This window comes from Epinephelus lanceolatus, chromosome 16, assembly GCF_041903045.1.
Source record: "Epinephelus lanceolatus isolate andai-2023 chromosome 16, ASM4190304v1, whole genome shotgun sequence".
Lineage (NCBI taxonomy): Eukaryota > Metazoa > Chordata > Actinopteri > Perciformes > Serranidae > Epinephelus > Epinephelus lanceolatus.
Genome location: NC_135749.1, coordinates 34,970,937 through 34,994,219, shown reverse-complemented (window position 1 = coordinate 34,994,219; position 23,283 = coordinate 34,970,937). Strand labels below are relative to the sequence as shown.

Below are 23,283 nucleotides of genomic sequence, written 5' to 3'. Positions count from 1 at the left end.
GTGCTGCTGGATAGAAGATGTGTATGAAGCATTCACTACCTTCTTTGCAGCAACATCCATAGTTGAAGCTTTGTCAGCTCCCATATCTACATATGAGTTTGGACAGACATGGATGTAAACTGTAACTGTAAACCAACTCCCTTTTTTAAGAGCACTGCTCACAGTGCCAACCTTCTCTCTGAATTTCTTCCATCATGTGTTATGAAACATTAAAAATCCCACATCCACTTTTGAAATCATTATTTCCATTAATCCTAAAACTATAAGAATTTCAACCTACACATGTCCTTTTTTTGCAGGAGGGTTTCATAATTCAAGTGTGTGTGACTAAAAGGACATGATTTTTAAGTTTTAAGAAGTTAAAACATCTCCAAAATTGGAATTACAAAGTTTTCACAGAGGAATAATGTTAATCAGATTTAAACTAAATAAACGGAAACTGTTTTCTTGTCATTGCAGATCTTGTCAGATCCTCCTCAGTGGGACGTATATCATTTCCCAGAATGCCACAGGTGTGAGCTCTCCAGGTGACCTCGCTGACTGACCCCCAACATCCCATCGGACGCCTGCCGACTCTCGACCAATCAGCAACTAGTCACCTTCCTGAGAGGTGCCATGGCAACCACACCTGCGTAAAGCATCAGCAGTCCCCAGCTGCTGTACTGAGGACACTGAGGAGAGAAAAAGAAGAGAAGAAAAGGATTCTGGGTGTTTTTAATGGACTTGGTTTTGGAGTCACAGAGGAACTTGGGAGTTTGTTTGACTTTAAAAAACAAGGATTTTTCTTCTCCTGGATCCTGTTTGGGTGATTGGATGCAAAGAATACAATAACTAGCAGAACCCTGAAGCCTTGACACACTGGATGTAATGTAACCTGTGAAAACTGAACAAAAAAAAAGACGTTTTACAATTTTTTACAAGGTTTTGCAAAATGTTGTCTCACAGGAGGTGACATGCGGCTCATTGTGCCATGTAGCTGGGACGACCTGCAGAAGCCTCTCAGAAACTTTTCCTCTGAACGCGGCCATTTTTAACAAGCTGAGAGCTGCTGGATGTATGAACACACACACTCATCAAACCGAAACAAAACACACACTCGATAAGCTGAGCGAGGAGTTATAAAGTGCTACCAGGTTATTATCGGCCCCGGCGCTTCCTATTTTCGTCTTTAATCTTTGTATTCTGAGTAATCATCTTTTTAATTAATGGCGACGGCGGCGTGAAATCTCCCCCCTTGCCACCCCCTCCTCCCACACTCTCCATCCCGTCACCACAACCGCCGCCAGAGACACCTGAAACCAATTAGCAACAGCAGATCTAGATGGGGATTAGACACAGGGAGAGCAAGAGAGATTAGATACACAAAGAGGGTAAAAGGAGAAGAGTGAGAAAAAGAGGCGAGGGATCGAAAAGGTGCCAAAAGCAGAGACGGAGGAGTTAAAAAGGATCCCGTCAGTCATTCTGGGTAATCAATTGGAGGGCGGAGCAGAGGGTGGAGCAGGGGGAGGATATGGCGAGATCAGGGTGGCAGCAGACAGCAAAGATAACAACTAGTTGTGAGTCAGCAGGTGGAGTTGACTGTAGGAGCCCCGAGTCTTGACCATCCAGGACTCATTGTCATTCCTCGCATTGTGCGGGTGAGCGAGGGAGGGAAGCACAGAGAGAGAGAGAGAGACAGAGAGGAGAGACTTTTGGCTGGTCGCCACGATCAGGGCCAATTAAGAGAATTTGATTATATGCCTTGATCTTGGCAGTCAGGTAGAAAAGCAGACAGAGGGAGAAAGAGGAGACCGAGCAGGTGCCACCGATACACACCATTATCTCAGTCCGTCTGTAAATGAGTCTGTCTCTGCCCCCATCCTGTGTTTGCTTCGTCTCATCCACAAACCAGATCTGTCTTCTTGGAGAGGCCTGTCGAAACAGGCGAGGCTTCTTGAGAGAGAAATAGGGGAGAGGAAGACGAGAAGGAAAAGCCCTTTTTCTGCCTCAAATGTTAATTTTTCACGTTCTTGTTTAGCGACAAGAATCCCTTTCCCCTCCGTCCAGGCCAGACAGATTTACTCAATCTGAAGGACATTTTTTTCCCCCTTCAGTTTGCCCAAGTCTCATTCCTCTTTCCATATTTGTCTTCTTCTTCCCAATGTGGACATGTCCTATCTAGAAGTTTTCCTGCAGCCTCCACGATCTCCATATCAAGTGTGAGATAAAAAGGGACTGATAGACAAAGAAATAAAAAGGAGAAAGACAGCAAGGGACCAAATCTGGAGAGGACGCAGCAGAGACTTTATTTCCTCAGTCCCAGACACCCCGAGGCTCCTGCCAACAGTCCCTAAAGCTTCAGTTTCCCTTTTTAAAATTCGTCTTTTCCCCAGAGTTGTTTGCTCTCCTCCTTGTGGATCGTATACTGTGCACCGCCATCCATCAGTCCCTCCATCCATCTATCCTGGACCCTGCTGAGACTAAACTGGCTTCTGTTATCAGAGGGAATCTTTTGATATCAGCTCCTGGTGTCGTCATCTTCATTCTGTGAGTACCTCGGTCTTTCTCTTCTCTGTCCCTTCAGCAGTCTTTCTCAGTCTCTTCCAGCAGCTCAGCGGCCTCTGGGCCTCCTCTCTCTTTCCTCCTCCCTTTTTTTCTCCCCGAAGTCTCCCCCATTCTGTCTACAAAAGATTGATGCAGCTGACGGACAAACACTTATGATATGATTATGATGATAACTTTTGCAGTTGTCCTGACTGACTGGCCGTGAATCTCTGGCGTCTTTGGACTTTCTTTAGTTCCTTTGCTCTGCCTCAATGGCCAGTGTTAAAGTCCAAATACAGTAGTTGCAACTGTGGATTGTATCTCTGTATGAGTGTGAAGACCCACTGAATGCAGTGTGGCATGAGGCTACATTTCACCATATCTATTTAGTATGTAAACTGACATTTAAAGCAGGAGTCTGATGATGATTTTCATGCAAAGGACATCTGAAAGACAGACATAGAAGGGACCCACTATTAGATATATTGTTAAAAATTTACTTGCAGATGAAAGTGGGTCTACAATAATGTGTAAGGTGGCCTTAAACACCATGCACAAACATGCTTTTATGGTGCATACACTATTAAGCTAACAAAATAATAATTATTGGCAGATTCAAAATACATCCTGTTTGTTTTTGAGATCGACGCTATCTCAGAGTCTCTTGCTCGAAAAGTTACAAGACGATCTGTTGTGGCTCACAAGAACATCTGTATACTTATGGACAAGTGCCAGACGGTGATTTAGCGTTAGCTAGCTAACATGATTGCACAAGGATACATGGGTAACAGTTATCCTGTCATCAGAAGAAAATGTTGGCATTGTGCATATTTGCATAACATGGATATGTTACGTTTGCCATTTTCATACCTATCATAAAGTTTCTAAAGTGACGTAGTATATGAGCTGACGTTGTCTTTGGGAGGATTGTGGATGGTGTGGCACCTAGGCAAGCTGCAGACCACTGTTTTAGACGAACAAACAATTAAACTGGTTCTCTGTGTTTCCAGCAAGGACTTTGCCACAAAAAACAGCTGTTCATTACCAAGACATCCCTTTGTTTCTGGTCAGGATAGTACCATGGAAAGCGTATTCTTGCTCCCAACTTGACACAAATCACTGCTTGATTGGTGGACTTTCACATCTATATATTACCTGCTAGGTATCCTGGGTGCATCTGTTGTTGAGGTTCTGGGATGTCCTGCCTGTACATTGTGTCAAAATACACTTCCATTTCACAGGAAATACAGTTCAGTTCAGAAGAACAGTTTCTGCTCGTTAGATGCTTACAGTGTTTTTCAAAATGAACTTACAACACTGGCAAAACACCTTTTATTTCATTGTGCAACAAAAGCACATGTTTAAAAAAACATCATGGTTTGGCTAAATATTCATATGGGAGGCAAACACCAGGCTCCTGGGTGAAAGTCTGGTGTTGTTGTATCCATCCACCTCCTCTCCCACCCGCCCTATAGGGACTTTCCAGGTCCTTAAATTATGTTGTTGTTTGGTGGCGCCGTGAACTGATACCAACAGCATAACATACTGCTACAAAAGAAGGCCTGTTTTTCGTTGGTGTCTGAAGTAAAAATCTAACTACATGTTAACCACAGTGTTGTTGAAACACAAAGTATAAACATATAGAGGCATCGGGTGGCTTATTGGGTAGAGCAGGCATCCCATATAAAAGGCGATGTCCTTGCAGCAGCGGCCACAGACTCAATTCCAGCCTGCAGCCCTTTGCTGCATGTCATCCTCTCCGTCTCCTCCCCTCACACCCAGAATGTCCTAAGAAAGCCAAAAAAAAAAAAAAAAGTTTAAGAGTATCTGCTTCATAATAACATACAAATGTATGTGCGGTTTGCAGAAATGAACAATGCCAACATCTATTCTGGTGGTTGGATTAAAACATAGCAGCTTCACATTTCAAAGTACATGAGTGCATGAAGTGCAAGTAGTGCTGGGTGAGGAGGTTTAGTCTTTACCTGCTGTGGAGACATGTCTGTGGGGGAAAAGATTATTGCAGCTGTTGTATGTCCCTCACAGGATAATTCCAGTTCAGTTCAACCTGGCATATTTCTATGGGTCGTGCTAAATTTTGCGCTCACCAACTGCTTTGTAAAGTTTCAGGGAAACAGAGACTTTCAGGACCAGCTGTGCGAGCCTCTTACAGCCTTCCAAACAAACATGCTTTATACAAGAATCATTTCCAGCTCCGGTCTCTAAGCCCAACTGAAGGTAAACACAGAAAGTAGCTTCCTAGAATAGCCACTGTGGCTAAACACATAGGGACTTATTGTACATGTCAGCATGATTAATTTACACTATGTTTGACTATTCTGAATCTGTGTAAGCTCTAACAACATGAAGCTTCAGGTCCTAGGCCTTGTTGGGGGTATTTTTACTGCCTTTACTTTAAAGCTCATATCACAGTCATTATCAAGGCTACATACACATGCTATATCTTTTTTTTTTTCAGGACAATCTGGGCTATCCAGATTTATCCATCATTCCATGTCCTTCTATGTGCCTGTATTTTATATTAATTTTTATATCAATGAAAAAAACAAATCCGTGTTACTAAATTCTTACATTTTTACATGTATCGCAGCATAGCAAGTTGGAAGAAGACATATTCTGCCATATATGAAGAGGGGAGACTCTCTGGAATCTGGCAATATAAGAACCATGATGCTGGGACATTCTATCACTTCACACAAAACATGTGGTTTGTGCCAGGCAGACATGATTGCCAGTATTTTTTCATTATTGCAAGAAATTCCATTGACTCATTCACAAGTCAAAAATGTGTTTTATCTGAAAGAAACATGCAATATTTACATCTAACATCATTGGTGTCCCCTCAATGTATATGGTGACTACGGCCCTGTCAGCATGCATTAGGCTACAGTTGTCTGGGTGCGCAAAGGTGAAGTGGCTGGTCTTGTCATACAAAGTTTGATGGAGTGTCAACTGGACAATATGGAGATATTTGCATCTTGAAAGCCGGACTACAAATGTGGATAGACAGGCAGAAACACACGCAAGCCTAAGACGTGGTAAGATACGATATTCCTCACTATATGAAGTGACTGATAACAAGATCTGTATAATGGATTGTAAAGAAATTTGTCAGGTTTTTATTTTGTAGACAATTGATCTGTATTTATAGCATGATGGGATGACAGCACAATGATGTGTGTGGTATCATTGGAAAGCTCTGCTCCTGCGCTTTCATGTGATATGCGTGGCATTTCGGTGCAAGCCTGCATATGGGAGTAATCCATCCAACAGTAATGTGTGTGCAAAGCTGTATGAAAGCTCTGTTATACATCATTTTAGTGTAACTTTATCATTTTTTTTCGCTGTGAAAACATTGGACTACTGACACGTGCTTGTTGGAAAGCTACGGTTTTGCTGTTTGTAAGCTTGTATAATTTACACATTTAATCTGTCTGCATTTTTTTGCCAGGCCATCCCCCTCGCCTTGTTAAGTATTGCCACATTTAGTGATTACCGCTTTATCTTCTTCAATGAGCTCCATCAGCATGGTTTGTTCCACCGGAGAGAGGAACCTGGCCCTCTTTTTTCCTTTTCTTTTGCGACATAATATCCTCTTTTCAACAGTCGTCTGTTCTGGGCTGCTTGTATTCTCCATGTGCGGACTCTGTGCGCTCAGTGGGAACTTATTACACCCTGGCTAGAGTTAACACTGATTAGACGAGACTGAACTGTGTTAGGGCAGGGGTAGGAAACCTGTGGCTCCAGAGCCACATGCAGCTTTTTGCCCCTCTCCAGTGGCTCCATGTGGCTTTGGAAGACAATTAATAACTAATTTTTTTTTAAGTTGAATTTCAATATTTCATTGTCATAGTCCTTGAATGATTCTCACATTCTCAGGTGTAAAAACGTGTAGCCTATACACAAAATAAAAAATGCTTTTCCATTTCACCAACTAAATGTGCGTCAAACGGCCTATCACCTTTTCCTTTAATTTTTAACCTCACTAGTGGTGGCTTGTCTTGGATCTCCCTAGCTAAGCTAGCCATGGATTCCAGATCAAAAAAGTCATTTGATTTTACCACCAACCCTGCAAAGTTAAAGTACCAAACAATCATAAAAACCATAAAAACCTCAATTAATAGCCCGGGCTATTAATTGCTTTAATCACTGAAATCCCAGACCTATATTTAGAACAGGTTTCTCTATGGGACAGGCTTTTGATTCCTTTCACACAATACTGTTGCTCCCTGTTGAATTTCAGATTGGGAAATACAATCAAATTGTTTAAATAAACCAGTATGAATATTACCTGTATTAAAATTACTCTTCAGATAACATATCAACTATGAATCATTCATTTGATCTAACTCTGACAGACAATGCATTAGAGAGAGAGTGAGTCATGTCACTCGAGGATTAGCTACAGCACCGGGCATACCAACACAACACCACCTTATCCTGTTAAAACAATACTCACAACTTGGATTAAGTTTTATGAAAAAGCCTTTTGATTATTTTGATCTGAGGACCCTTATGGACTAAAGGAATATGAATAACTTACTGGGTAATCAAGGAATGGACACATAATTTGAAGTGGCCAACAACCCGGTTTTATACATCCAAAGAAGTATCAAAAAAATGAAATGCCTAGCAACCAGACCAGGTGTCTAATTGAGGCAGGCATTTGTCAAAATGTGTAGCCACACTGGGCTAGTAAAAGGGACTGGGCATTTAATTGGGACTAGGCTTTTGATTGAAGATTTAGGGTAGCCCACTGTAGAGTAGCCACCTTGTGGTAAAACGTATTAATAGATGCTCATTTGGAACTCTTAGTGGTGTTGGTGGGCAAATTTAGACTTACTGTTACCTTCATTATATGGCTTAACTATGTTTTGTCGTTCTAAGCAGATTATTCGAGAGCTTTTTCAGCAAAAAATGGCTCTTATGATAGTAATGGATGCCGACCCCTGTGTTAGGGGAACAGCTTAAGTCTTAAGTGGAAGCTGACATTAAGTCAAACTGAGCTTTTTTTTTTTTAAATTAAGCACAGACTTCCTTAATTGAATACCCACCAGTTGTTGCTAATTGCTTTTGTTTCGACTTTTATTTTGAAAAGGGACAGGATATTTTTCCAATTTAAATCAGGTTTAAATGAGATATATTATTCCATTGTGGAGAGTGAAAATTTGACACTCTCCTGTTAATTCTCTGTATTAAATGAGGAAGTATAGTTTTATTCTATATGTATAGATACACTTCTGCTGGCTATAACTCCCTGTTTTGCCTCTGGTCTTCTCCTGAGCAGGTAGGCATTGTCTTCACTGTGTCTACCTTTAATGTTTTTGCTGTTAACGTGATGCTAAGCTAAGCTGTAATTGTTTGAATGCTTAAATCTGCCACAGAGGTGTAGAGTTTGTGGAGGCAGCTGGCTGCTATGCAAATTGTGAAGCTAGAGGTGCTGTTGAGGCCATGTTGGTTAGCATGGGCTTACACAGGGACTTTGTTCATAGCTATTTTGTGATGTTTTACTTTCTAAAAGCTTGTGTTCATCCCTTTGTAATATCGCTGTGCATTACATCCCCACCTGGGATTGTCCATAGAGAATTAACATCCATAAATCCATTGAGAAATCACTGGTGTTTCAGAACTTGCCTGAAAAAATTCACACTTGTAACTTTTCATCAGCTACAAAGTAATCCAGTGATAGTTGTCTGTACATTAATGGGTCCACTGCACTCAGGAGTTACTAATAGCTAATTCACTATGCTTTTAATGGAGACAATTTGCCAAAAATGTACAAATATAGGTTCAAAAATGAGTCTGCAGCTGACATTACTACAGCACATTTAATGAGATTTCCCAGGATCCTACTCTCCTGATGGCCTTAACTTCTTTTGGTGCTGTCGTCATATTGGTTCCTAAATAGGTCAATGTGGTTGTGTTAGTGTGCTGAGCTCACTCCACCTCTCCTCGAGACATAAATCCAGTTCGAATGGAGCTTAAGGTGTTTCATCTAGCTCAATACAGTATTTGATCTCACCTTTGCCAACCTATCCCTTCTCTGCTCCTTTATCCTGATCTCTTCTCCTATCCTACTCTTCTAGCTTTTCTCAGCGCCTTCTCCTGCTCCATCATCCCCTGCTTTTTCCTCCCAACACTCTCTCCCTCCTCCTCCTCTCCCTCTCCACCACTTTCTCTTTGTCCTCCCTTCCGAATCTCAGCTGAATCTCTCCTGCATCCTAAATCTCCCTCCTTCTCCTCCTCCTCTTCCTCCCCTCAGCGCGTGTCAGAATGCGTCATCGTGGGCGTTCGGTCAGGCACCGCACTCCTCGCATTCAATCTTTCATATTTTTATGTCTGATAATAGTACGAGCCTCGGAAGTAATGCTCCTGCGTAGGACGAGAGAATCAATAAGGCTTTATTCAGCTGGTGCATCCCTGAGTCTGTGGTTATGTGTGTGTGTGTGCATATAAGCAAATATTCCAGCATGTGTGTATATGTGTGTGTGTTTGAGGCTTGGTGATGGACTGCGAGTGTGTGTGTGTGTGTGTGTGTGTGTGATTTGAATTTTGATTTAAAATAATCGGGGCGAGCTGGGTGTTGAGATGAGCTCCTGCAGGACTTGATTGGTTGATTATGAAGGATTGTGTGTTTCTGTGCGCAGCTTGTTTATAAAACCACAGAGCTCTTGATGCAATATGTCAGCTTTAATGGATTCTAGTGGACAATTAGCCTTTTTTTCTTTAGTTAGGAGCTGTGATAGTAACCTTGGCACCAGTGTAACTGTATTTTATTTTGAATAGTGTGATTTTGTTAGTAAATACAAGACATATGGGAAAAGACTAACAACATTTCATGGGATCTGGGGAAACGTGCCCAAAACAATACTTCTGCAGAGCTGTTTGGTGCAGACACACAGTAGTGAGATCACCATATGCAGTAGTGTTGTTTGCACTGAAATGTTTCAGCACAATGCTGAAATACCAGCCAGACTGAATATGAATCGGTGTGTATTTTCACAGTGTGATTATAGTCAAGACCTGAGCACAAGATTGCCAGCACTTCTGATACATCTGGACGTATTATTGCTGCTGTCTACCTGAAATGCATTTTTTGTGTCCTCTGATCCACATGTAGTTTGTTGCATTTTTCCTTTTAGTCACTATGGTAATAGAGAAGGAATGCCATTAAACACCCTATCTGGAATTTATTTATTTTTATTTAGCCTTTACTTAAAGGAACAGTGTGTAAGATTTAGAGGGATTTCGTGGCATCCAGCTAAAACTTCTCCTGGTTAGAATTTCTTCAGTGTTCATAGTTTAGGAGGTTTTTACCAGGAGTCAACTTACCTGCTTCTTCTTCAAAACAAACAGACTAGGTGACTTAAATCAGTAAAATACAAAGATTAAGCAGTTTCATGTTACAAATCAGTGTTTCTCTGATGCTTTCAGCATGTCAGAGATGAGCTGCTAGCCTAACACCTGCTAATGTGTGCTCACCTTAAAGCTTTTATTTCATTTTATCCCAGGCTGTCTTCGATCGCAAGACTATGACTACGGTCATTCTTCAACCACTCCCACTGTGTGACGCAGCGCCACGGTTTTAGAGCCACAACCAAAGATACTGCCACATTTGGTTATCTTTCGTCTGGGACAGCACTGAATCGCACAGTGTATACCGGGCTTTAGATCTAGATGTTCAGAAGGTTTTTACAGGGAGCTGAATTACCCACTGAGGTCTTCTCCTCTTCAAAACAAATGGATTTGCTGATTTAAACCAGTGAAAACACTAAATAAAGCAGTACCATGTACAAATCAGTGTTTCTCCAATGCTTTCCCATGTTGGAGACAGGCTGTTTTATGCTCACTTTTTTTCTGTGACAACTTAAGCTCCAAGTGTTCAGTAGATTTTTACCAGGAGTTGAATTATCTGCAGAGGTGTCTCACTCTTCAAAAAAACCGGACCAGTTGATTTAAACTGTAAAAACACTGAATACAGCAGTTAAGTCTTTAAACAAAATCTGTGTTTTCCTGACACAGTCATCATAAAGGGGCTTCTCACTACTGTGGCTGATGCAAAAATATGAATGTCCCTATCCAAAGCCAATGTTTGGTTAGTCCATTCTGGGCTATTGTAGAAATACGGTGAGGCATACACTACGCTAAGGCATAGGTAGGCAATCTGCAGCAAAGTAAAAGTTTCAGAAGAAAATACAGAATTTAATAGTGTGCGGACAGATTCATTTGCTTTTACAACCAAATTACCAAATAATGATGAATAATAAATAGCCCACTTCAGAGGAGCCATGTTGTGGTGAAAATATGTTTTTAAATGCTCATTTATATCTATTTTTAATGTTGATAGGCTAATTTAGACTTAATGTGTGAGAACAATTTAATTCATGAATTTTGTCATCAAAAAAGTTAAAATATTTTTTAAAAACTTCAACAAACTTCAACATCATGAATGACCAACCCACCAACAACCCATAACTGAAATTACATCCGCTGTCACAAGCTATGTTTCCGAGAGTTTTCCGCAGAACCGGAAACAAAACAAGTCTCGCATTCTTCTTCTTCTTCTACGTTTTCTGGCGGTAGGCAACCGGCTTGTAAATGCATTACCGCCTTCCCGACCTGGAGTGTGGATATCACCATGGAGAGAGGTGTGCTACGTCAGACTTAATTCGAACATAATTGTTTCCATCCCCCGTTTTGCGAATCAACATTTTTTTTCGAATCAACCAAAACCCGGCTAAAGCGAGGGTATTTTAGTTTGTGCAAATCAGGGGATTTGAATTTGAATTTTGGCGTTTCCATCATAATTTTCCAATGCGATACTTCTAGATGCGTATCTACACAGGCTGATGGAAACAGATATCCCTGTTCATGTACAATAGTGTTAAAGATGTTCTCCCTGTATTTGACATCATTCAGTCCTTCTAACCTACCACACAATGCAACACAGTCAGCACTAACATTGGCAGCGCTAATAGGTAGCTAGTTAGTTAGCTAGGTAGTTAGCTAGCGCTAGCTACCAAACTCTAGTAATGTTGGTTACCAAATGTTAAAGCTAACACTATCAAAAACTGTATTGTTAACCAAATATTAGCCCTTTGTAATGTTGGTAATGTTAGCTAACATTATTATCTACTGACAAGGTAGGTGCCCACCAGCAACAATAGTTGCCACTTGGACAAATGATTGCATACAGAAAAAAACATACATCCAATGTAATATTTTTGTTGTTTGGATGATTTTAGAGACTTTCATGATTAAGTAGATATATATATCAACAAAAAAAATATTATTATAATATGAAAATCACCTTTTCTTGTGGGGGTTTGTCATCGCTGTGCCCTCGGTAAGATGGGTCAGGAACTCAACAATGCCATGTGACAGGAAGTATGTGGAAACTTTTTTTTAGGTGTCTACTCACATATCATTGATATATAAAACATGTATAGTATTTAGAAATGTATTTATAAGTGGAAAATGACAAGCATACACATTGGCAACTATTGTTGCCGGTGGGCTTGGTTGCTGACCCGTGTTCTAAGGTAACAAAAAAAAAAACAATTATTCTTATTTTCAGGTGATTATACACTGAAGAAAACATATGTAAACGTATTATTTTCCATTTCTACCAGTATCAGTATATTCCCTTAAATCCTACACACTGGACCATTAACCAGAAAATAAAATCTCTTTTTCAATGGTAACCTGGCCAAGAGGGCATTTGCACTGAGTACACATCGATAACATACATAAAATAAAATACAAAACAATACATCAGAAAAAATACACATTAAATGTGCAGCTATTTGCTACGCAGTGTAGCAAGAAGAGTTTGTGGTTGGCACTTCCGTTAACTTCTGTTTAAAACTGGTTGGAGAGATAATGGAGTCTAGATTGAGCCTAGCCTGCAGGTCATTCAAAGACCAAGGACCTTAAAAAAAGGGGCTGCTTTTTCCAGCCTCAGTTCCCACAGGTGGCACATTTAAACATAGACAATGGTTGGATCTGAGATTGTTGGCATTTGGTACAAAATCAAACTGGGAACTTTGAAGTTACATACACCCCCATTCTTTCTGTTTTTCATCTCTCTTTAAAGTGTACCTGACTAAACCTGTATTATATGTCAACATTTTGACCCAAACCAGAGTAAGACCAATGTCTCAATGAGTAACTCAATGCAACCTGCAGCAGCTACAGGAAATCAGACGAAAATGTTGTATTTTAGATAATATACTGTATAACATCATATACAACAATAGACTTTTACATATTTTTTCTATTCCCTTTAGAATACAGACTGAATTCAAACAAGCAAGCTTTAGAAAACATCTCAGACTGAAAATGTATCAGTATTTCTACATTGTGACTTGACACCACTTAACACCACTTATAGCCACATCAGAGAGTCTCTTCACCTGCTCTCTTACATTTTTTTGCTCATTAGAGGTGCTTTAAATACATGAAACGTTGTGTTGTGTTTTTACTGGTTTAGGAAAACAAATAGCAGATGCTATAATACCAGAAGATATCAGCGCTATTAAAGCCCAACCCACCAGACACAGGGCGCTGGATCAGCTCAGTCACAACAATGGGCTTAGGGTGCGACAATGGATCGATTTATCTCATGTTCCCATGCAGAGCGAAGGTCACAGGTTTTTTTTCCTTCTTTTTTTTTTGGCTTTTTCAGTCACAAGACAGCCTACACCAAAGACTGTTTGCTTATTTTCTGAGCACCAGATTTCAGCATTGGGTCAAGTACCTGCAGGTACCTAGTGTGAGACCTGCAAAAGAGGTCAATCACTGGTAGTATTTTGTCTGATTTTATTTGCAGATTCAGTTCTGGGTGAAACAAATGACATGAAGGTCAGATCAGGTCAGCTTTGTCTTCTGCGCTAGCTGAAAAATGAAAGCTGCTTCAATCAGGTATGTTGCTCATGGGCACATTAACTACGCAGCTGTGCTGCTCAGTATAATGAAAATAATCATAAAATATTAATTTGAATTGAATTTTCAGAATTACCTTTATTTTAAAATGTCCCGAAATTATCACCTGAAATTTACTGACTAGTGAAATTATTTGAACCGCACATAGGTCTAGTCACAGTGGGTCAAGTTGGGCTGTGGTCTTATTGACCAGCCTGTTTTCATTATGAAGTCGTCACATACTGCTTTGTCAGTGATTTCAGCATCAGACAACTGATGCCAAAGGTATGGTTTGTAAGGCAGCTGAATGTAACCTTTTAAGGTGTTAGGATACACCCCTGGTCAGTTGCACAGCACCTGTCACAGAAGTATGACCATTTCAACCTGACTGCTTCAGGTTCAAACACTGCCGATAATGATGTTATATAAGGTGCTGGAAAATCCCTATAGGGCAGGTGGGATGCTGGATGAGTCTAACGAACTCCAGGCTTTCATCCATGAGCCCAGTTTTTGCTTCCCATATAACTGTAGAGCCAAACATGATCTTGTTTTTCTAAACCTAACCATGTGCTTTTGTTGACGTCCTGGCATTGGTTGCAGCATCCAGGAACATCAACAGCAGACGCAGGAGGATACCTAGCGTTTCATATGTACACTGAACAAAAATATGAACGCAACACTTTTGTTTTTGCTCCCATTTTTCATGAGCTTAACTCAAAGATCTAAAACATTTTCTATACACACAAAAGACCATTTCCCTCAAATATTGTTCACAAATCTGTCTAAATCTGTGTTAGTGAACACTTCTCCTTTGCTGAGATAATCCATCCCACCTCACAGGTGTGGCATATCAAGATGCTGATTAGACAGCATGATTATTGCACAGGTGTGCCTTAGGCTGGCCACAATAAAAGGCCTCTCTAAAATGTTCAGTTTTATCACACAGCACAATGCCACAGATGTCGCAAGTTTTGAGGGAGCGTGCAATTGGCATGCTGACTGCAGGAATGTCCACCAGAGCTGTTGCCCGTGAATTGAATGTTCATTTCTCTACCATAAGCTGTCTCCAAAGGCGTTTCAGACAATTTGGCAGTACATCCAACCGGCCTCACAACCGCAGACCACGTGTAACCACACCAGCCCAGGACCTCCACATCCAGCATGTTCACCTCCAAGATCGTCTGAGACCAGCCACCCAGACAGCTGCTGCAACAATCGGTTTACATAACCAAAGAACTCAGCAGGAATATTTAAACCAAGTGTGTGTGAAATGGGGACATTCCTAAAAAGCTTATCCTTTACCTATTAAACACACTATCGTGGAACGACTTTGACTTGGAACGTTTCCGTCTTTTAACTCGGCCACATCCATCCCGACTCTATTAGATGCCACAATCAGCTGCAGCTCCTAAAGAGCTTCTGTCTGGGGACACTATTACCTGCAGTAAGTAACGGCAGAGGACGATAACGATTATGGAGCCTCCATCATTTTTCCTACGCTCCTCTTCCTGCACAAACCACAGGTGGAGAGAGCTCAGTGGATGGAGATTTTAGAGGGGGGTCAGACCTCCTCCATCACAGTCTGGGCTGCACGCTGCATCGCCTCGATAATTGAGGGAGCCATATTGATATCCTGCTCGGCCGCAATGAGGGAAAATCACCTCTATTTACTGTTAATGGCTCACAGTGGAGACAGACACTTGTGACGGTGCACAGAGAGCAGAGCAGCTGCAGGGCAGCGGGAAGAGTTCACCCCCAAATACCCTAAAAAAGAAATCACAGAAGAAGAAAATACGCATTATAAAGCAGGATTTATTTCCACAATTCAAGCTTGTGTTTGTAGAAAGTGTGTGTAGAAGTCAAGCAGAGAGCGCTCTCCTTACAGAAGTGCCTTCACTTTTCTCATTATTTTCACAACAAAAGCCGCGCTGTTGTAACAATAAACAAGATAAACAAGACAAATCAAAGTGCTACTCACAGACTGTTGTCCTGGAGAAAGCTCTCATTACTTCACTGCTGCTGCCTGCTTTTATTATTCTGCTGTGTCAGAGTAACGGCTGGGCATCCAAACTCAATACCATGACCATCCAGATGTGTCATACCACTGAGTATCATAAAATGGCAGATACTGGAAGTTGGAGTCAAATGATCAGATTCTTAGCCATGTTAACTCATGTCAGCTTTGACCAAGTTTTTCTTGATTTACTCACACTGGGTTCGTTTACATGCATGCTAATATTTCCCTGCTATTGAAAATATGAAAGTATTTTGAATTTGATTCAGGTCATGTTTACAGCATATTCTGTTTGTTTTTTCAGGCCTTATTCCGAATGTAGTGTTTTCCAATGAAGACATGGGATATGCCGGTATTATCTAGGGTTTCATGGCATTCTTTGCATGCGTATACAGCCCATTCAGAATATGTTTCTCAGTTTTACTGCAGTTTAGGATGCACAGTCCCTTGCCTGTTTATGGTCACCTCTGTGCATTGTCATGGTTACCCTGTACACAAACCAACTCACCAACAGTATGCAAGACTTCAGATGCTGGCCCAAAAGAAAAGCCCACATTTCTGGTTGGAAGAAGAAACATACTTAGTTTCAGGGTGCTTTCAGACCTAGAGCTGGCTTGCTTTTGTTACAAAGTTGCATAATTGCTTAGCGTTGGTTCGTGTTCTCACGGCAGCATTTACAAGCAGACCAGATCAAATGCCTGCGCAAGAAAGCTGCTCTTGATTGATCAGGATTTCCTTGCGGGAAAAATCCAGAGGAAGAGTTGAAGAAAAGTACACTTGCAAGAGAAATGTGACACTTTCTAATGTCACAATGGAGGGACAACTACGCAGGTTGATTTTAGTGCTGGTCATCGTGTCCTATATTGCTTGCATTTTTCATTTTAGTCAAAGTCAGTTTGAAAACGAGGCGCAGCTCCAACTAGAAAACAATGTTTTGATGCAGTGAATGTGCTGAATGTGCATATTAAGGCAGTACAGGAGGAGACACACATTAATAATCCTCCAGAACTGTAACATGCTCATGTTTAACCCAAACAATGTGTAATGCGACTGCAGCTGGTTTGGATCGAGGTTGGAACACGTTCTCACTACAAACAAAATGCACCAGAATTTATTTACTTTTCTATTTACTTTATTTGTCAAGAAGGTCTCAGTGCGGTTGTTTTGGTGCACACCCAAGTGCGATTGCTGTGTTCACACCTGCCCAAACAAACTGCATTTAGAGGGCAAACTAACCTGAGTTCGATTAGACCGAACCAAATAGGGCAGGTATGAAGTTTGTCATATCAGAGTCTTGTTAGCAGCTAAATCAGTAGCATAATGCACATATATACCCCCCAAGGCAAAGAGCAACTCCTTGTTCAAATAAATACGGGCGGTCATCAAATTCAAATGGCTCATCCAGATCCAGTTGGTCAAAATCTAGTAAAAATTCAGCCATCGCTACTCCAAACAGCATAAGGTCACTCCAGCGGTAACTTCCTGCAACAGCTTAAATCTTGCGAGACCACCTGCTGTAAAACACCAAAGAAGACGAAGAAAAATCTTGCAAGACGTGAGATTTCAGAGCCAGACTTTCACTCTCTGAGTGAGTGTGTTGACTTGCCATAACAAACATGTCTGAATTTTTACCTGATTTTGACCAACTGGATTTGGATGAGCCATTTGAATTTGATGACCGCCCGTATTTATTTGAACACGGAGTACACGGATGTACACGGATGCAGAGCTCATTGAAACTGAAGAGCAGACGAGGAGAGAGAGGGAGCAGCAACAGGCAGAGGAACATATCCGAATCCAGCTTAAGATAAACACAGACGTTCATTTCTCCTTTCCGTTATGTTGTTGGATAATTAAACCAACAATCCGAGCCTGTCTGTGTGAAAAAAATGCACTTTTAGTGGACGTATTTTGACATTGTTTGACACTGTCTGACTGTCTTATTTAATATAGCGCAAGCTCACGGGCTGCAGGCAGGTCAGCCCTAGCTTCATTCTGGAGAAATGTCAAATATTGAACATCCTATCACTCATTTAGACAAAAGTAGATCGGAAAATAGGGCCCAGGATGAAAAAACATTACTTCCCCTTTAAGGCTAATTATCTCAAGGTATGCAGACATGGATGGAACCTTCTGTCCGTACTCTGCATTCAGGTTGTCTGCGCACGTTTTTAGAAAGTGAATACATATGGATGAAACAGAGTAGGACCACCAGAGATCATGGGGTCAGTTTAGCATAGTTAAGTGAGATACGATCATAGGACACGACAAAAACACATTTTTAAAATGGCACAATGGAATGAATAGGTAATATAGTGAAAAGAATTCTCCCTCCACATGTTGAGATGTATTAAATGGCGTCACAAACCTCCACCATCTACAGTGTTGCCTCTGTCAAAGCATTTTTGATATTATTGATGAAATTCACATTACTATGATCAAGCAGAGGTCTTTTTTCATTTGTTAAAGAAGTTCCAGACGATGAAGGATAAAGTAGAGTAACCTACCTTCAAAGTCGACATGCCAAAGCAAACTACCCCACCGTCTGTCTGGTGCTGCTCAGTTGTTGGGACACTGGTTGTCACTGTAACGACATTAAAATGACATTTGATTTTGTGCCTGTCGGTTGATGTTTTAAAAAGGTCAGCTTCAGAGAGCAGACAGGGGAAGAGAAGAGATCAAATTTGATGTGGATGTTGATTTATCTTTCACCGTGAAAACCTAATATCTCAGTTATGGCGAGTCCTGTCTGTAACAGGACTGGCTTTGAATTATTCATACAGTTCCACATAAATGTGAAGGGGCTGTAATGTTTGTTGACTCCTGTTGGAAGCAGCAGACATCTGTTGACTGATCACTTCAGTGGAGCTGAAGCGGTGAAACTGCAGGGTGATGCTGTGAAGCTCCCTGTGCTCCGTGTTGAATTGTGGCATTTTAACAGGTCTAACGATTGCATAAATTTTGTGTGAGGACAATTTTTGTTTTTAATATTGCTCTCTAAATTAGTGTCATTGTGCGTGTTAGGAGTTTTATTCATCTCGTTGCAGACAAAAACACCTTTTACAGAGTTGTTGGATTTGACTCTCGCTAGAGCCAACCTGGCGTTCATACAGCATCAGCTTTACTTATTCATATTCACTGCTAGTATTTAGTGGAGCTGTGTATGTGTCCACCACTGTTATAGTGTATATAGTTACACGTTAAATCTGCAGCTTAAAGTTGAAATCAGTAACGTCAGTGTTTAAAGGTTAATCAGTTAACCATAGAGAATATTGATGATATCATGATTATATTGAATCTCTTTGTGGTTGCTTTGTGTCCCTTTGTGGTAAATTTGTTTCTCATAGTCGTCATGAGTTTCTTTGTGTTTCTTTGCAGTCAGTTCATGTTTGTGTCTCCTTGAGTGACATTTTGCAGGTGCAGGCCAAGGGGGGCCACTGACACTTTGGGCCCCTGGGCCTGTGCCTGGTAGGCCATCCATGCCTGTTGCCACCAGCAGCTTCCAGTTTTCATAAGTTGGTCCCACTGACCAAAATGCAGGGTTCCCACAGTCAGACAAAACTGAAGAATAGATTTTCACAATCACATTTCCAGGCCTGGAAAAGTCATGGAACTAGTCATAATCATTGTAAGGTTTGTTAAAGTTATTAAATTGTGTTGCGTATAATGAAATTGTTAAAGTAATATTCTGTGAAAACCTTCTATGTAAATTACCATAACAGCAGATTCATTTTCTGTTGCTGTTCACATAACGTATATGACGGTAAACAAAATGTTTCACACACCTTTTTTTCCCCCCACGCTCTGTCTCTCCCTTCCTGTATGCCGGCTAGCAAATGGGGCAAGAAAAAAAAATCATTATTATGGGTTCTTGAAAAGTCATGGAAAAGTTTGGAAATTTTGTCCATGAAAATGTGTGGGAACCCTGCAAATAGCCACCAGTAGTGCCATACCAACAAACGTATGAAAAATGTTTGCAGCAAATACCCCAGGTGAACAGATGAGAGTGAGTTAATAGAGATATCATTCACAACAAACAGAATCTGTGCTGCATCACTTTCCCCAAAATGTAACTGCTGATGCAAAAAGGCTGCGTATGATTGAATTCGTACGAGACACGGTTGGTGAATGCAAAAAGGATGTACAGCCTGTTTGAACCGAGTACTATAAATTAAATGTTAGAATTAATTCCATAAATTGTTCACCTCCCTAGCAGCAGCATTAACAAACAGCCCCGCTGGCTGGTGGAAGGTGTTCAGTGATAGATTTGTTTTCACTCGTCTCCTCTGTATGAAGTCATATCCATTCCTACAGAAACCCCATCACTGCTCCATGATAGAGACATTTATCACACTGTATGTGTGTCTGCCCAACATTAGTGCAGGAGCATTATGTATCTGTAGATGTATAAATCTGTCTGTGTTCCAAGTGCATCGCAGCGGCTCACATCACTAAATATGGACGCCCTGACCTTTCCATGAAATGCGCTGAATCCTCCCCGAGGCTCTGATCTCTTATCGATTCTGCCTCTTAAGTGCACTTCAGGTATGAAGGAAGATGGAGATGAAGAGGCTTTAGAAAATAGAGTGCAAAATAAAGCAGGTGCAGCTCAATATTATGGTAAGTTATCCACATTACAGTGTTGATCAGGTAAAAAAAAAAAAAAAAAAATCAGTGTCTGGCCCCACTCGATCCCAGTGTGATCCCGCATTTAATGAACCGAGATCACATGCTGACTCACACTTCAAAGGTATAGTGTGTACGATATGGCCAGAATCACAGTTTAAAGCATTCAAAAAGAACTAATACCACAGAATGTGTGGAAGGTGCTGACTTCATGTCAAAGATGTCTATATATTTTGTTTAGGGTTTGGGTATTGTTCACATTTGAACAAATATGGGTGCTGGCAGAAGGAAGTAGGTATCAGTACCCAACCGTACCTTTCTTCAGTGCTTTTCTCTGTCATAACAAGAATTTTTTAACAAGCCGCAGGGGTGATGTAACCTCGCTCTTTCTGCGCTGGTCAACAAGCACTGCTCCTCTGCTCTTTTCTAATTACACACAGGGCTCATCCTCTGTCTCTGTCTGCTTACTTGTTTGTGTGCTCATCTGTCTTGCTCTCTGTAAAGACCCAACTGACAAATATGTGGAATAAGTACATACATAAAAACCCAAAATAACAAACAACAATGAAGCAGGCTGTTTTTGAAAAAGAAAAAAGAAAGAAAATAGAACAGACTGCACTGCAGTCAGCTTCTTTGGAACACTCCTGCCTCCTTTCTGAACCTGCTGTTCTCGCCGTGATGCATTCAGAGGTGCCAAAATTGGGCAGAAATTGATTTACTGTGAATCTGTACTGGCTAGTACCAGTATAATTTAGTCAATACCCTTAAAATGGACGGGGCTACTTGGACCTTGTTGATGTTGTGTCCTTCAAATTTGGCCATTTGAGGATCCTTCCATGACTTTGAGAAACACCAAGTGAATATTGGTAGCTGTACCCCTAAGCTGGAATGTGTTAGTACTGTCTTCCCCTGTTGGTAAATATTAAATGAAGAGGAAGAAACAAATGTTGTAACCTGCCTATTACCCACAGCCCAGAAGAACTGGGGAACACAAACAATCAAGACAAAAGGGTTACAGTTAGACACAAAAACCACTTGGTTATGGTTGGGAAATGATCACGTTTAGCTTAAAATACCTGGTTTTGGTTGCACAATCCCGATTGAAAACACAGTCATATCCACATTAAAAAAAAAAAGACCACTCTTCTTGGCACTATCATGGCAGCAAACTCAGAAACACTTGGTAGAAAATGCCCACTTTTGTGACACCATCCTGGCCGTCATTTTTCACGACGTGTGTGATGTCATCGGGTTATTCTTGTCCTATTTTTATTACTTTCACTATTATTTGAGTCAGAACTGTGTGTGTTCATGTGCCAGCCAACATGTTGTTGTAGTCACCTAAAAGCGCCAACAGATGGCAGGAGCTACATTTGAAGTACCATACGCAAACATTCAAGCTACTGTATCGTCCACAACCAAGTTCCTACAAATGTTTCACAATAAAAGCCTATTTAGAAAATGGAGGGATTCTCTCAGCCGAAGTTATAAGGGGCTTTTATTCTGAAACAAATTCAGGAAGTGTTGAATTTAAAATGACGGCGCGATGCATTAACTTTAAAAAGACAACGGGAGCGGATAAAAAGTAAATATATAAACACACAGAGGGATTAATAAATAATGGACCGTCTATAATGTAGTCTGTTTCAAATGAAGCTGGGAGCCTCTGCAGTTGTGGTGAGTAAAAGCCCCGCCAATATTTTTTTAATGTTATTACTTTCTGTCCATCTACATTATGAGGACGTAACATTGTTTGCCAACTTGATGCTAATGACAGTTGTTACGGTCTCCGGACCTTAGTACATTTATTTTCTGTGTTTAATGTGCTGTGCATGTCATTATGGGAATTATTCGGCCAGCACTTGTCATTCATTTACGTGTGTGTCTAATTGTCTGCTCTTCTGGAGGGAATCCCCGGCGGACCACGCCTCCAGGCCGCTCTCCTCTGCTGCTGTTCAGTGTTCCCTCGCTTGCTGGTCGGCCGGCCCCCTCGCTGTCGTCATCGGTTCCGGCCAATCACCGCTTCACCGGCCCCTCGTCCGAACCTTTAAAGGCTGCACGAAGTCAAGAGCAATCGCGGCTGTGATTTAATCTGAGCAGTCCGCCTTGCTCCGTTTGTGTGTTCAGCGGCTATAATCTGTTCGTTGTTGTTGTTGTATTTGGGAATCTATGGGCTTTAGGATTTAGCTTTGTAGCCTAGCCACATATCCTTTGTACACACACGTAGATTGTTTGATGTTAATACACTAGCTTTATGGGTGTCGGTTTGAGTGTTGTTTTGTTTGTGAGGTAAGTCATAGAGCAGACAGACAGATTTGTTTATGTTTTGTTATTCTGGGTGGCCTTCCACCACCGTTAGTTAAGTTAGTTGGGGTGTTTATTTTGTTGGTGACAGGTCAGAGTTTTGTTTTAATTGTTTTATGGTTTGCCGTCACCCGCCGCCCTTCCCTGAGTTTGTTTCAATGTAATTTACCGCCGAGGCTCCTTTCGTGAAGCCCGATTTCCGGGTTGTGTTGCTGAGCCTGCGAGTGCGTTTTTCTTTTTGTGTGCCGCTTTTTACAAAAGCGTAGCTTGCATTGTTTATTTTGTGTATGAATAAACGGCAGCTTGCCTTATTCACTTCATTGTTTGGTTTTATGTTGCTTCCCTTACCCCTAGACACATACTGGGTTGTAACACAGTACTGAGCAGGTTGACAAAGTGCCTCTGCTGTTTCACACCATCATTTCCCCCTTTTACTCTGTGTGGTAACATCCCTAGAGGAAATATTAAAAATGCTGGGGTGTTGTTGTCATACAGTTGACTACGGCAGCAGGTCGTTCTGCGTTTCTACTGGTCAAAGTGACGGCTGTGATGGGAGAATTGGATCTCAGTGAAGGGCAAGTGGTCCATAACTTTAATTTTGGAGACAAAAAATGTTGGCTTAGCGCCCTGTGGTCCATTGCCCAATAGGAAATGTAGAATACTCAGAAGTACTTGAGTTACTTTCCCCAGGGAGTAACGCAGTAAAGTAACTGGTTACTTTTCAAAAAAGTAACGCAGTAAAGTAATTTGATTACTTTTAAAGTAACCCTTACCCAACTCTGGTCACAGTATCCCAGCGGCGAACATGGAAACAGATCACTCAAAAACACCCATATTTAGTGGGTAGAGAGCTGCTTGAAGACACAGCAATG

At 41.1% G+C, this 23,283-nt stretch overlaps 1 protein-coding gene across 2 annotated transcripts in view; it reads left to right on the top strand.

Moving 5' to 3' along the window:
* Nucleotides 1-23,283, top strand: part of LOC117263687 (glutamate receptor ionotropic, kainate 5-like) — a 417,373-nt gene that overhangs the window by 30,202 nt on the left and 363,888 nt on the right. For both annotated transcript variants that reach the window (XM_033637282.2, XM_033637280.2), the window contains exon 2: nucleotides 460-2,526. The gene's annotated coding sequence lies outside the window, so the exon portion shown is untranslated. The remainder of the gene's footprint in view (nucleotides 1-459; nucleotides 2,527-23,283) is intronic.